At 42.0% G+C, this 15270-nt stretch overlaps 1 long non-coding RNA gene across 1 annotated transcript in view; it reads right to left on the bottom strand.

Annotated features, from left to right (window-relative positions):
- Positions 1-15270, bottom strand: part of LOC112583399 — a 104446-nt gene that overhangs the window by 59189 nt on the left and 29987 nt on the right. The window contains exon 2 of the long non-coding RNA XR_006548614.1: positions 9727-9790. This is a non-coding gene — a long non-coding RNA (uncharacterized LOC112583399). The remainder of the gene's footprint in view (positions 1-9726; positions 9791-15270) is intronic.

Below are 15270 nucleotides of genomic sequence, written 5' to 3'. Positions count from 1 at the left end.
AGATATGGGAAAAGTGTAAGAACAGAATATTGTTCAAAAATTAAAATCAGCAAAGAAAAAGCTCAGAGAGAAGGCATCAAAATAAGAAAGTAATATTTCTAGGAACTTTATTTATATATATATATATATATATATACACTTATATGTATATACATAGAAAGAGAGACTGAAATTATAAAATTCACGAAATGCATTAAAGAGCAGAGTCAACACAGGAAAAGAGGACTAGTGCCAAGATCGATCTGAGGAAATTGCTCAACACGAATCTCAAAGAGACAGAAAGAGATGAAAATACTAGGCAAGGTTAAGAGACAGAGGATTCAATAAAGAAGGACTAACACACACCTTGAAAGAGTTCCAGGAAGGGATTCATTCAACCAAGAGAAAATGGAATGGATTTTATTTTTTGAAGACTCACATGAATCTAGGAAGCTTAAATGTTAAGTTGTCCAAGTTGGCCCAACTGGTACACGAATTCTTTTTCTCTGATCATTTCAACCCACATTCTTCGCCCCCTTCTCTGAAGTTCTCTGGTAATTTCAATCCATACCTCACAATGTTCCATCTGATTATACACTGTCTTGCTGACGGTGATGACAGTTTGATACACGCTAGCCGTATCTCCCTAACTGAGCTGCAGGATTCCAAAAGAAGAGGTCGTGTCTTACATTTCCTTTGTATTTTCTGCAGTACATGGCATTACTTACTCTAGAATTTAATGAGAGAAGTAATAGAATGCAAGGTAAAAACCCCCATTTAAATCCTACAATATATACTACTTTCTTTTAGTAAAGGCATATTCATTTACCTTTTTATAGGACAAAACATATGCAAGTCAAGAACACACATTTCCACCAAGCCTGGCTGAGTAGGAGTTCAGTTAAACTTTAGCTAAAAATTCCTTCAAGCATTCATTCTTTTAGTATGCATCTAGCAAGTTTGCATGCTGAGCATATTTTGTAAATCAAACTATAAATAGCTATAATAAATGTCATATGTAAATTGATCTATTTTCAAGGTTTCTGAGTACAACAGATGATTTGAATAATTTTTTGAATGGCTGACAAATACTTTTTTGCTTTTGCATTTGGAAAGCTCCCAAACAACTGAACAAATTTTCCTAAAACTTCTACAGTTCTCTGTAAGATTATAAATGGACATGAGAAAATTCACTTCCTAAATAGGTAGTTAATGAAGAAGGTCCACAGTTATAAGAATTAATGACTTGAGCTGGATAAGGGGTCCCTACATTCACAAAGATTTATTTCAATCACACAATGAAGAATGCATGGTGGTAACATAAAAAAATAATCAGTGGAAAACGTGTATAGACCCACAATTCATAATGGTTCCTTACTGCTGATGTTTTTAGCATAAAAATTCATTGTTAGGACACAAGTAGAGGGTATCTCAAAGCAATAATCTACACTTTGTTCATAATCTCTAAAGTGGCTTCATGAAAGTTTTGGTTGTTCAGTCGTGTCCAACTCTTTGCAACCCCATGGACTGTAGCCACCAGTCTCCTCTGTCCATGGGATTCTCCAGGCAAGAATACTGGAGTGGGTTGCCATGCCCTTCTCCAGGGGATATTCCTGACCCAGGGATCAAACTCAGGTGTCCTGCACTACAGGCAGATTCTTTATCGTCTGAGCCACCAAGGAAGCAAGTCAAATCTGAAAAAGGTTTCTACACCATTAAATCAGCTGGACCCCTTCATCACATTGCTTTAGTCCCCCCATGGTGTAATGATTAAGTACTGAACAGGGGCAGTACACTGGCCAGGAAAGAAACTAGCCCGAAGAAATTAATAGATCAAAAGATACAAACCGGTGAACTCAAAGGGAGAAGAACTCAGAGAGACTTCCTCTCAGGTTCTGTCTCCCACAAAAACATTCACACACACACACACACACACACACACACTCACACACACTTAGAGCCAAAAGAAAGAGAATGTCAAAGTCCAAGACAGAAAATGACAAAGCAGCAGCTGTCTCAGCTGACTAGGACATCAGTTTAGGTTCCCTTTGACTCAGAGAAAAAGAAGAAAAAAAAAAACAACAACAACAGTTAGAACATAAAATCAAGTCCCAAGTGTCCTTTGCCAATCTTTGTAGTCAACTCCCTTTACTGAAAGTACCCATTTTCATGAGGGGAACATTTAAGCTGGGTAAAAAGTTTGATCTACCATGTTATATTGACTCTATGAATTGTCTTGAGAATCTAAAATAAAACCCCAAATTCTAAATGAAATTATACATGATATTAAATGCACACAAAGTCAACTGCTCCAAAACCCTCAATTGTCCATGCACTCAGCTCTTGCATGAGCCAAACTCACCCAGCCAGCTCAAGGTAAACACACAGACCAAGCAGTGCAGGGGAGACCAGCCTGCTTCCTGCTCTGTGTTTATCTAGGACGGGTTGTGCTTACAGCCTCCCATTGAGTAAAGATTTTTAGCCGTGAAAATTTCCAGCTGCAGTCTGCCTACCTCCTGACTAACAACCAAGGGCTCCCTCACCAAACCTCTCCTTGGGGATCTCTGGGACTTAATTCCATCAAAGAGTGCAGCCTTCTCCAGCTGCTCACCATTTCATCCGTTAAATGCCCAGACCTCTAACTCAAGGGAGGAAGTCTAATTAGCAGAGAGAACAGAGGGAGGTTGCACCAGTCAGTCTGCGAGTTAGGGACCTCTGTGCATCATGAGAAGACAAGCCTCAGTTCCCCCATGTGCCCTTCACAGGAAACTGACAATTAAGTGCTCTGGGTCCCTGGGAAAAAGAGGCCTAATGTACACGATCTCTTTTGAAAGCATTCCCTTTTGCAAACCCAATCCCCGAAGTGTCACCCCAGAAGCCAGTAGAAATTATGTCTCCTGGTTCTTTTGAGTCATAGGGACACTGAGGGCACTTTTGGAGCTACTGTGAAGGCATCCCATGGTTAGGGCTAGAGTCACTTGACATTCAGATTCAGGTTACCAGCAGGAGCAGAGTTTCTTTCCCTAAGAAACCTGAAAGTGCCCCCACAAATGCAAACTATTTATTAAGCTTAACACATCTTGGTGAAGCCATGACCCTCAAAGGCACTGGAGGAAAAATTCATCTTCTGCAATAGATCATTCTTGGATAAAGTCTGGTTTTTCTTATTCCTTTAAATATCAAATATTGGGAGCTCCCTAGTGGTCTAGTGGTTAGGATTCAGCACTTTCACTGCCGTGGGCTGGGTTCAATCCCTGGGTCAGGGAAATGAGATCATGCAAGATATACTTCATGCCTCCCCTCCAAAAAAAAGATTCAAATATTGCATTCATGGTATCATGATCCAGATAAGACCAAAAATAGGATTTCCCTTATGACTTTCTGAATAATAGTTCAACACTCTACTTCCACCATTTTGAGATGGGGTATGCTGGAGAGGGGGCTTCCCAGGCGGCAGTAAAGAACCCACCTGCCAATGCAGGAGATGTAAGAGACACAGGTTCGATCCCTAGCTGGGGAAGATCCCCTGGAGGAGGGCATGGCAACCCACTCCAGAATTCTTGCCTGGAGAATCTCATGGACAGAGGGCTACAGTCCATGGGGTTGCAAAGAGTCGGACACGACTGAAGCAACTTAACACACACACGAGGGCTGGGGAGGAGAGTCTTTGCACCTAAAAAACATAGACTGTTCTCACATTTGATGGATTAAAGTGTGCTTGCTAAATAAATAAAAATAAAAAATAAGTAAAACCTGAGAATTAGAAAGCGTCTTAAAATCACTAGTCCGACCCTCTTATCAAGACCCAGAAAGGGTTTGGCATCCCATGGTTAGGGCAAAAGCCACTTGACATTCAGATTCAGGTTACCAGCAGAGCAGAAATCCTTCCATGCACCTACCGTGTACCCCTGTAGGACTAAAGGATCTCAAGGCATGTGTGATGTACCAACTGGGGGATGCAAAGTTACATGATACTCCATTCTGGTCAATACTGCTACATATAATTTAATATTCATATTATATCTTTCATTTCTCCTCCATGGGTCACCATTATGCATAACCCCAGTGTAAAGTCATTGCCCTAAGTAGTGGGGAAAGTAATGTCTTTTGAGTCCACCTCTCCACAGCAATTCCAAGTTTTTCTTTGAAGCCATCTAAGTCAGTGACTTCCAAGATTCCAACCAAAAACTTGTTTGATCTGATCTAAACTTACCACGTTTCAGTGGGAAAACATGGTTTGGGTCAACCTCCTTGAGCTGCCTATGCTCGAAATGCTTCCTCCTGCTTCCTGAACACACCGCTTCTCCACACTGCCCAGTACAGCAGCACTAGCCACATGCAGTATGTAAATTAAATTCTAATTACTCAGCGGCTTCCCCAGTGGTCCAGTGGTTAAGACTCCATGCGTCTAGTGAAGGGGGTGTGAATTGGATCCTGAGTTGGGAAACTAAGATCCCACATGCTGTGGAGTGCAGTCAAACAATTTTTTTTTAATTCCTCAAAATTAGATAAAATGCAAAATTCAGTCACATGATCTGCATATCAAGTGTGCACTACCTGCAGGTGAACTGTGACCAGGAGACTGGACAGCACAGATACAGAACATATTCGGCTTCAAGGAAAACTACTGGCCAGTGCTGCCCTGGAAGCTGCAGCTGCTGCTGCTGCTGAGTCACGTCAGTCGTGTCTGACTCTCTGCGACCCCATAGACGGCAGCCCACCAGGAAGCTGTAGATTTCTTCCCAACTAGACTGCAAATTTCTTAGTCTTCTCAAACACTGCATCTCTGAAACCCATTTGCTTTTTTATTTTTAAGTCCCTGCCAAAATGTGTGCATGCTAAGTTGCTTTATTTTGCCATCCTGATAAGTGTGTAGAAATATCTCTTTGTGGCTTTAATTTGCATTTCCTTCAGCAGTGACCACAGGACTGGAAAAGGTCAGTTTTCATTCCAATCCCAAAGAAAGGCAATGCCAAAGAATGCTTGAACTACCGCACAATTGCACTCATCTTACACGCTAGAAAAGTAATGCTCAAAATTCTCCAAGCCAGGCTTCAGCAATACGTGAACTGTGAACTTCCAGATGTTCAAGCCGGTTTCAGGAAAGGCAGAGGAACCAGAGATCAAATTGCCAACATCCGCTGGATCATGGAAAAAGCAAGAGAGTTCCAGAAAAACATCTATTTCTGCTTTATTGACTATGCCAAAGCCTTTGACTGTGTGGATCACAATAAACTGTGGGAAATTCCGAAAGAGATGGGAATACCAGACCACCTGATCTGCCTCTTGAAAAACCTATATGCAGGTCAGGAAGCAACAGTTAGAACTGGACATGAAACAACAGACTGATTTCAAATAGGAAAAGGAGTACGTCAAGGCTGTACATTGTCACCCTGCTTATTTAACTTCTATGCAGAGTACATCATGAGAAACGCTGGGCTGGAAGAAACACAAGCTGGAATCAAGATTGCAGGGAGAAATATCAATAACCTCAGATATGCAGATGACACCACCCTTGTGGCAGAAAGTGAAGAGGAACTAAAAAGGCTCTTGATGAAAGTGAAAGAGGAGAGTGAAAAAGTTGGCTTAAAGCTCAACATTCAGAAAACTAAGATTATGGCATCCGGTCCCATCATTTCATGGGAAATAGATGGGGAAACAGTGGAAACAGTGTCAGACTTTATTTTGGGGGGCTCCAAAATCACCACAGATGGTTGCTGCAGCCATGAAATTAAAAGACGCTTACTCCTTGGAAGGAAAGTTATGACCAACCTAGACAGCATATTGAAAAGCAGAGACATTACTTTGCCAACAAAGGTTCATCTAGTCAAGGCTATGGTTTTTCCTGTGGTCATGTATGGATGTGAGAGTTGGACTGTAAAGAAAGCTGAGCGCTGAAGAATTGATGCTGTTGAACTGTGGTGTTGGAGAAGACTCTTGAGAGCCCCTTGAACTGCAAGGAGATCCAACCAGTCCATCCTAAAGGAGATCAGTCCTGGGTGTTCATTGGAAGGACTGATGCTAAAGCTGAAACTCCAGTCCTTTGACCACCTCATGCGAAGAGCTGACTCATTGGAAAAGACCCTGATGCTGGGAGGAGTTGGGGGCAGGAGGAGAAGGGGATGACAGAGGATGAGATGGCTGGATGCCATCACTGACTCGATGGACATGAGTTTGAGTGAACTCCGGGAGTTGGTGATGGACAGGGAGGCCTGGCATGCTGTGAGTCATGGGGTTGCAAAGAGTCGGACACAACTGAGCGACTGAACTGAACTGAACTGAACTGAATGGCTGATGATGCCAAACATATTCCTCGTGTTTATTTGCTGTGTGTATAGACTCTTCAGTGAGATGTCTGTTCGTGTCTTTTGCCCATTTCTATTGGATTGTGTTTTTTTACTATTGACCTTTAAGAGTCTTTACATATCTTCGACACTAGTCTTATGTGACATATGTGATTTGCAGATATTTTCTCCCAGCCTGCAACTCCTTGTCCTCATCATGAGGTCCTTCGCAAAGTCTTTAATTCTTATGAGGTCAATTTATCCATTTTTCCTTTTATGGATCATGCTTTTGGAGCCAAATCTATGAAATCCTCACCCAGTCTTAGATCCCAAAAAGTTACTTTTTTTTTTAACTGAAACTTTTATAATTTAACATTTTACATTTAAGCCTATGATCCATTGCTAATTAGTATTTGTATAAAGCGTGAGGTTGAGTTCAGTTTTCTGCCTATGAATGTCCAACTGCTCCAATATAATTCACTGAAAAAATTAACTTTCCTCTATTGAATTATTTTTGTACTTTTGTCAAAAATCAGTTGGGGAGGAAAAGTTTTGAAGATCTTTGCAATATACTTAACATTACTGAACTGTACACTTAAAAATGGTTAAGATGATAAATTTTATGTTATGTGTTTTTTACCACAATTTAAAAATTCAGAAAACAATTAAAAATTAGTTGGGCATATTTGTATGCATCTAACTCCAGATTCTACAATAGATATTTAATATGTGTTAAAATCAGATAGAGTGATTCCTCCCACAGTATTTTTTTTAGTTTTTCTTCAGCTATCCTAGGTCCTGTGTAGAAATTTTTATAATCATTTTATCCTTTACAAAAAAATTATAAAAGAACATATTTCATATAAGGAAAAAGAGACATTGATCTCTAGTCATCAAAAATTTACTCATCAAATACACTGTCATTTCTTGGGCTACTTCTCTATGTTGGCACTTTCTGACAAGACCTCACTTAATCTTCACAAAAATCTATGCAACATGTACTATCTCCATTTCTCCATACCAAGTAACTGAAAATCAGATAGGTTAAGTAGCTTTCCCAAGGACACGCAGATGAAAAGTGGTAGAATCAAAATCTGCACATGAATCTGTTTGATCCCAAAGCCCATGACCTTCCACTGTGCCATTTCCTACACATTTCACAGTGTCAACCATGTGTTTGATGATCTCTGTTTAATCTCAGAGATACAAAGGGGAGTAACACATGCCCCTGTTTTGAGAATCTCTTAGATTTTTTCCAGCAGTTTTCAGCCCTCAAGCTAACAGGCTAGGAGTTGGTTCAGTCAAGGTTCAGTGGCCTTTTTCCATCTTCCTTTACTGAAACTGCTTTTCTCCCTTCAATCTTACCTTTTCTAACAATGACTAGCCACTTAATCCACCCAAATTTCTCAACCTGAAAGATCACAACCACTCTTCTCTACTAAGCCTACCATTAACTCTCAGGTACTGAGAGTCCTATATTATCCTACTCAGTAGGTAGGGGAGACAGGAGACGGACCAGCTCCTCAAAGATGAGATAAATGGCTTTAGTCTTCAATAGAAGTCACCTTTACCATTTGACAAAGGCAAGCTGATAGCTGGAATACTGCTTGTCTGTGCAGGGGATACTTTGCAGACACTATAGCTCCTTATGCATTCCCACTGTCAACACGCAGGCAATTGGGTCACGACACAATAATGCAATTCTATTTAAAATGGTGTTTGCATTTTATTAGCATCTGCTTTTAAGGTATCAGTCAGGAGAGGGAACGGCAATATGGAATTGCCTATCTTCACCATTGCAAACATATGACTTCATTAGCATTCTCATGTGAGCAGTGAAATTTCTTACTTTCCTAAAAGGTTAAGAAGGTCAAAATGGTTTCCATTGCCTATCATAAAAATAACTACTGTTTTCTACAATGGGATCTTGTGCATATAATGATATCTCACCAGAAACTGATCAGTAGAGGCAGGTCATAGTAAGAACTCTCTAGGGTCTATGTTCAAATATCGTGCAATGCAACAGGCTTACAGAGATGATAAAGGACTGACCCCAACCTTAAGAATCACAACAGCAATTAACTATAAAATAAAACATGCCAAAACAAATGTTCATATTGGGCTCCACTGAAGCCAGAAGGAATAAAAATTTTTACTCAACCAAAAGAGGTCAGGAGGGCTTCCCTGGTGGCTCAGTGGTAAAGAATCCACCTGCCAATCCAAGAGACATGGGTTTGATCCTTGATCCAGGGGATCCCACATGCTGCAGAGCAGCTAAGCCCATGCACCACAACTACTGAGCCTGTGCTCTAGAGCCCGGGAGCCACAACCACTGAAGCCCACACACCGTAGAACCTGAACTTCGAAAGAAGAGAAGCCAGTGCAATGAGAAGTCCTAGCACTGCAACTAGAGAGTAGCCTGAGCAGCAACGCAGACCCAGTATGGCCAAAAACAATAAATTCTTTAAAAACAGAGGTCAAGAAAAACTACAGAAAATTTGAGATTTGAGTTAGTTTTAAAAGGTTTCCAACCACAGACACAAGTCAAGAAAAAGACTATCTTGGGAAAAAAAAATTTTTTTTAATGTATGTTCCTCAATGAGAAGTTTTAACTTCAGAATTCTTCTCCAATATGAGTATCTGTCAGATCTTTATCTGTAAAGCGGTGCTGACATCACCTCCCTTCAAAGAGATATTGTGAAAAATGCCTGTGACACTCCTGATAGAATGGAAATAATTTCCAAAGCAGGTGTGCAAAATATGTGTCCATACTCTCTGTATGACGCCCATTCCTGGAGGCTGCACTTCAAGTCTGGCAGAACACAGACTTGCAGCAGACAGCTCCCCTCCTCTGACCACCTCCACGTCACTGGGGGAACCTACCAATGAATCAGCTCATACGCCTGAAAAAAGGCAGAAAATACTTCAAGCGGTGAACCTGCTTGACATCAGACCCCCACAGATGCATCACAAAGACTGAGATGCGTAATATGGAACAAAATTCAAATACCAGTTAAACAGCATGTTAGTAGAGGGGAGATTCCCAAAAGGGAATGTGAGAGATGTCAAAGGACTCTCTGCTGTCCAGACAACGTGGTCCCCTTTCACCAGTGACCAAATCACTCATTTTTCACCCAAACACCTGAAGCAGTACTAGAGAGTTTAAGTGCTTATCATATGAGGGTATGCATATTTAAATGATGTGGCATCCAATAAGACTTCAACTGTACTCCCAGCAAACTCCAGGCTGACTCAGTTCTCATCAAACGTTCACGTGGGAGAAATCCTGTTTGTTGAAGCTGGTCCCAGGGATGAGTTGCTCTTGGCCTGCTCGGTCAATGAGGCTGTCAGAGCACCGCCTAGACAACACCAAAGGAGGCTAAAAGAAATAGTCCTATGAAGTCCTTCTTACCTGTGTGGCAGGTATGTCATGGAACATATTAATCAGCCATATAAAACTCACCTCTTCTGTGGAAACACCAGAAAAATTTTCCTTAGATCTTGATACAATACAGGTTCTGCATCTCCTGGAAAGAAGGTAAATTTTTATTTTATAGGCATAATAACTATCATTGCTCATTCCATATATATATATATTTTTTTTTTTCCTTTGGCAACTAGGAAACACACATACAGTTATAATGCACACATACAACTGACGTGCCTTTGTGGTTATTACATAAGCTCTGTGGCATTATTATTTTTTCCCTCATTTTTTCCTTCACCCTTATTGTTTATTTTTTTTATGTTCTTATTGCTGTAGGATATAAAAAGTAAATTCCCAGACACACATTATATGTTGTTGTTTAGTCACTCAGTTGTGTCTGACTCTTTGCAACCCCATGGACTGTAGCTCTCCACGCTCCTCTGTCCATGGGATGCTCCAGGCAAGAATACTGGAGTGGATCACCATTTCCTTCTCCAGGGAATCTTCCTGACCCAGAGATCAAACCCGTGTTTCCTCCTTGGCAGGTGGATTCTTTACCACTGAGCCACCTGGGAAACCCACAAGTTGATATCTGTCTATAATTTATGCAGGTTAGTAAATGGCATCACCATAGGCTGTGGAGCAGGAAAAGAAGAGTTCCGGGACAGAATGTCTGTGATGGTACCAACGATTCTAATGCCAGGATTCACAGGCTGCAGTCACTCTCTGAATGTGTACCAAATGTCTTAAAAACATTTCCTCAGAATGGTCATAAAAAGGAGACAAGGAAGGAAGAATTGATGGATACAGTTTTAAGGTTGTTCCACTTCTTTAAATGTATAATTAAATTTGATCCTACGTTTATACTTCTTTAAACATTTTAGAAATAAATTCAGAATCATAAAAGGATGATTCTTTTAACCCATATTTTCATGAAATACAGCAGATAGAGTTATAACTTAGTCACTTGTCTTAACATGGATTGCCCCGGAAAGCAGAGTTTGGAAGAAAGACTCCTGTGGGTCCTTTACTGAGATACAGGATTCCAAGGAAAAGGTATGAACAACAGTGTGAGCAAAGCAGGCCAGAAGGAGAAGCCACTATAAATATTCATTCTCAAGTTGGTCTCCACTATTGACAACTGGCTTCTCGGTCCTACAGGATGGTCTGATATACCATATAAAAAATGTTTCAGAAGCAATTCCCTGGTGGTCCAGTGGTTAAGAATCTGCCTTGTAATGCAGGGGACGCAGGTTCTATTCCTGGATGGGGAACTGAGATTCCCACACTCCATGGAGCAACTAAGAATGCACGCAGCAACCACGGAGCCCATGTGCTACAACTAGAAAGAGTATGTGCATGCAACGAAAGGTTCTCATGACACAACGGAGATCCCCTGTGCCACAACTAAGACCCAACACAGCCGAATAAATAAATAACATTTTGTAAATGTTTTAGAACTGTGAGTAGAGAGAAGAAATATTATCTAATGTCCCAATGTTCCCAATTTGATCATGTTTCCAATGTCCATGATCAAAGTTCACCCCATCAGTATTAATGACCCAACATTTCCAAGTTGTTAATGTGTGGACACCCAGTGGGTTTGCATGGCACCCCCTGCTGAAACAACAACAGAGGATCCCCGGGGTGTGACTAGAGATGAGATTAACGGGCCAGAGGCATCTGCAGGAAGTAGGTCAGATCCCGTGGAGAACTGACCAATGCCCACAGTGTCATATTCCTGGGAATTTATTCAAAACAAACAAATAACCTCTACATTATTTTCTTCCCCCCGATCTGTCTATAATCTGTCTAAAGATTGAAAGAAAAAAAAAGAGCAGCCCGCACAAAGCATTGGTCAGATTAAAAACCAAAGACTAAAGCTGACATTAGCACTAGAGAACAGGTGGACTGGAAGTATCCCACTGTGTGATGTGAGTATTAAATTAAATTAAGGAGTAACATCGCTGCAGGTATGACAAGGGATCAGGTGCCCAAGCATCGTCTATCTGAAAGAGCCCATCATGAGGGACCCAGCCCACTGGCAGTTTAAACACCGTGCACTCAGTAATCTCTGTCTCGCAAAAGAATGCCAAGTTAAAAGAAGCAGACAGCAGCTGTGTGAACAGAAAACTCAGGCTCAGACATCCGAAACGTATTCAGAAACTTTGGCAGCCTAAGATTATCAGGGCATAAGATTAGAACCTTTTGCTCTTGCCATTAGAATTTGCAGCAAAGACATTTAACTCCAGCAGCAGAAGGTAACTGCAAGAATAAGGCAGGAGCTTAAAGAAAAAAAAGATGGCAGGAGCTGTGAATAAGGCTCAGGGCCTTTTCACACCTTGAATAAGTGAGTGACAGTTAAACACTTCTCCTTAGAGGGAAATACAATTTCAAATGCATTATTAAAAGACTTAATACAAAATTAAGGTAATGAAAATAAACAGTCTTAACGTAATGAGAAATTATCACAATATTTCTATAAAGGCTCTATTCCTTTTAATATAAATTTTCTATGAATCATTTATAACTATTCATTAAATTTTTATAGGGAAAACATAAGTGAGTGGGCTTTATGGGGTTCTAGCTCTGTCTTACATCAGGGAATCATCTTAGCAACATTTCTCAGAGTGGATTGTATGGATATTAAAAGGGCTTCTGTGAAAAGAGAGTTTCCTGGTAAGATGTGCTTGAGAAACTCTGGGTTAAACAAGGCAAACCAGTCTCCTTTCTGTAGACATTTCATCTTCCTGAATCAAGATGGTGACATAGGTCATTTCCTACTTTGGTCTCCATCGCCAGAAGACCAACCTACAGCTCTCCAGAGACAAGACTCCACTAGGAAAATCCCAGAGCCTGGTGGAGAGGCACAGAGACCAAGAAGGATCTCACTAGAAGGGGAGGAGGAGTGCCTTCACTTGGAACGCACGGAACCTTCCCCAAGGCCAGCACAGAGCCCCACTGAGAGGGCCCCCATGGGCCTACGGTTCCTCCAGAGAAAAAGAGAGCCCAAGGTGGACACCCAGCATCCTCACACTGCAGGCCTTCCCAGAAGGCCCACTCGGGTCTCACCTCACGGGGCTCACTAGGGGAATGTGCAGAGTTTGACCACAGATGGAAAAGGGGGTGAGGCTTACAGCAAGCAGCATCCAGATGGTAGTGGACTAAGATCTTCCTTGCAGCAGTCCCCAATAGACATACCTGCCAGAGGTCTGCCTCCCTGCGGAGCTGAGCCAATAGCCCCACCTGGCCAGGAAGCTTGGTCGTCAGCTCTGCCCAGTTTGGATATCAAGACAATGGGCAGTACCAGTGTGGACCCCATTCTATGGCCCTGCTCTGCCCGACTGCTAAGCACAGCCCCCAATCTCACCCCTCCAGGAAGCCTGGCTACTGATGCCTAGAAGGCATGGAGCACAGCTTACAATCCATCCAGGCAGAGAGTCATGCAAGCAGCCCAGCACAAGTGGTGAACACTGGCTAAGGCCCTGCACAACCAGGGAGACTGAGCAGCCTCAGAGCCTACAGCCCACGCCAGCGGAGCTGAGTCTACAGCCCTGCCCTCCTGCTGAACAACAGCCTTGTGGTCTGGTCCGGGCAGGGAGCCCAGCCAGTGGCCCTGTGCAATGATGCAGCAGAGTCTGCAGCCCCACCCAAGCAGGGAGCTCTGAACAGAGACCACACCCACCCCTGAAGCACACTCTCCTGCCCCGTCCACCTGAGGGACAGCTACCGGAGTGCAAAGCCCAGTAGGGGCCCTGCCCAACTTCTGGATATAGCCTGTGACCCCACATGAAGCCAGACCCCCTAGACCCCACCGGTCCAGGAGCAGTGGTGGAGCACAGCCCAGGGCCCTGCCCTTCTGCGGAGTCCAGCTAGCGGCACCACCCTGATACTGCATAGAGCCTCCCACCCTGCCTGATCAAAAGTGACTGCAGAGCCCAGCAGTGGCCCCACCTGAATGCAAAACCAATAGCAGCCCCACCCAACTAGGGAACCCACCCCAGGGTCTCTGCTTGAACAAGAAGCTCAGCCAAAGTGCTACCAACCATGGAGCCCAGCCAGCAGCACGCTCCTCACTAAACCGCAGAGCTCAGGCAGTGACCTCGCCCAACTAAAGGTCCTGACAGCAAGCCCACCTGCCAACAGGTGCTACCAACCAACCTCTCCAGTACCCACAGGCTGAGCTGAATGAGATAAATTAAAATGGAAATACAACATACTAAAACTTATGAGATGCAGCAAAAGCAATTCTAAGAGGAACGTTAATAGCTATAAATGCATAGAGTAAGAAAGATCCACATAAACAGCCTAACGTGCATCTCAAGGAACCAGAAAAAGAAGAATAGACTAAGCCCAAAGGTAGCATAAGAAATTACATAATAAAGATCAGAACAGAAATAAATAAGAAAAATAAAACTAAGAGTTCGTTCTTTGAAGAATAAACAAATTGACAAACCTTTAGCAGAACTAAGCAAGAAAAAATGAAATACAAATGTAAGAGGAGGAACTGCAACAGATATTGAAGAAATACAAAGAATCAGGAGAGACCACATGAGCAATTACACACCAATAAATTGGACAATCTAGAGGAAATGGGCATATTCTATTTATTATTCCTGTACTGTACAGGAATCCATGTAGAAACATACAGCCTACCAAGACTGAATCATGAAGAAACAAAGTCTAAAGAAACCCATAACAAGTAAGGAGACAGAATGAATAATCAAAGCCTCTCAACTAAGAAAAGCCTCTCTATTATAGGTACTGGGGGTACAGCAGCGAACAATTTTGTGAAGTTCAATAAACTCAGCAGCTTGAAACAACACACATCTATTCTTCTGTGGGTCAGGAATTCGAGCCTTGGTTACCTGAGTTCTCTGCGAAGCTGGGATAATGTATAAGACAGAAATAAACAACAGTCACGTGGTGTGAAAATTAAGAGTTGGAGCTGATGGTTCTGCGGCACCAAGGGATGAACTCTTTAATGGAATGTCCTAGTTTTCTGTCCTTATCCCTATCTGCCCAAAGAGAAGATGAAAGAAGAGGGAGAGAGATAAAGGCAAGTAATACTCACCAAGTGCTTACTATCTGTGAGGCACTATAGTAAGTACATAAATTATCTTGTTTATTCTCCAAAAGGCTTTGAGATGATAACTGTCATTCTCCTTTTACAGAAGAGGAAGTCAAGATCATATATGGCTGTTAGGATTAAATAACAAAATATGTATCAAGCACCTGGCTCAGTACCTGGCAAACAGTAGGGAGTAAAAACTCTTCAGCATCGCTTCTTTCCCCTTACAGAGAAACATAATCAGGCTGGGAACAAAGACGTCAGCAACTTGCAAACTACATCTGCAATTATTACAGTACTACTAGGGAAAAAAAAGGACCTGAAAGGATAAATGAGTCAAGATTCAAAATTAATCCTGACAGTCGAGAGTATGGGGCCAAAACTACCAAGATGAAATGAAACAGGGTTAAACTAAAGACATACGTTTAGGTTTGAAAAATTAACCTTTCTTGATGAATGTAAGCTTAGGAGAAAACTTGACTAGACAGTAACTCTCATAAAACAGAGCT

The sequence above is a fragment of the Bubalus bubalis genome, chromosome 1, assembly GCF_019923935.1.
Source record: "Bubalus bubalis isolate 160015118507 breed Murrah chromosome 1, NDDB_SH_1, whole genome shotgun sequence".
Lineage (NCBI taxonomy): Eukaryota > Metazoa > Chordata > Mammalia > Artiodactyla > Bovidae > Bubalus > Bubalus bubalis.
The sequence above is the reverse complement of the archived record's forward strand: the minus strand, read 5'-3'. Positions and strand labels throughout refer to the sequence as shown.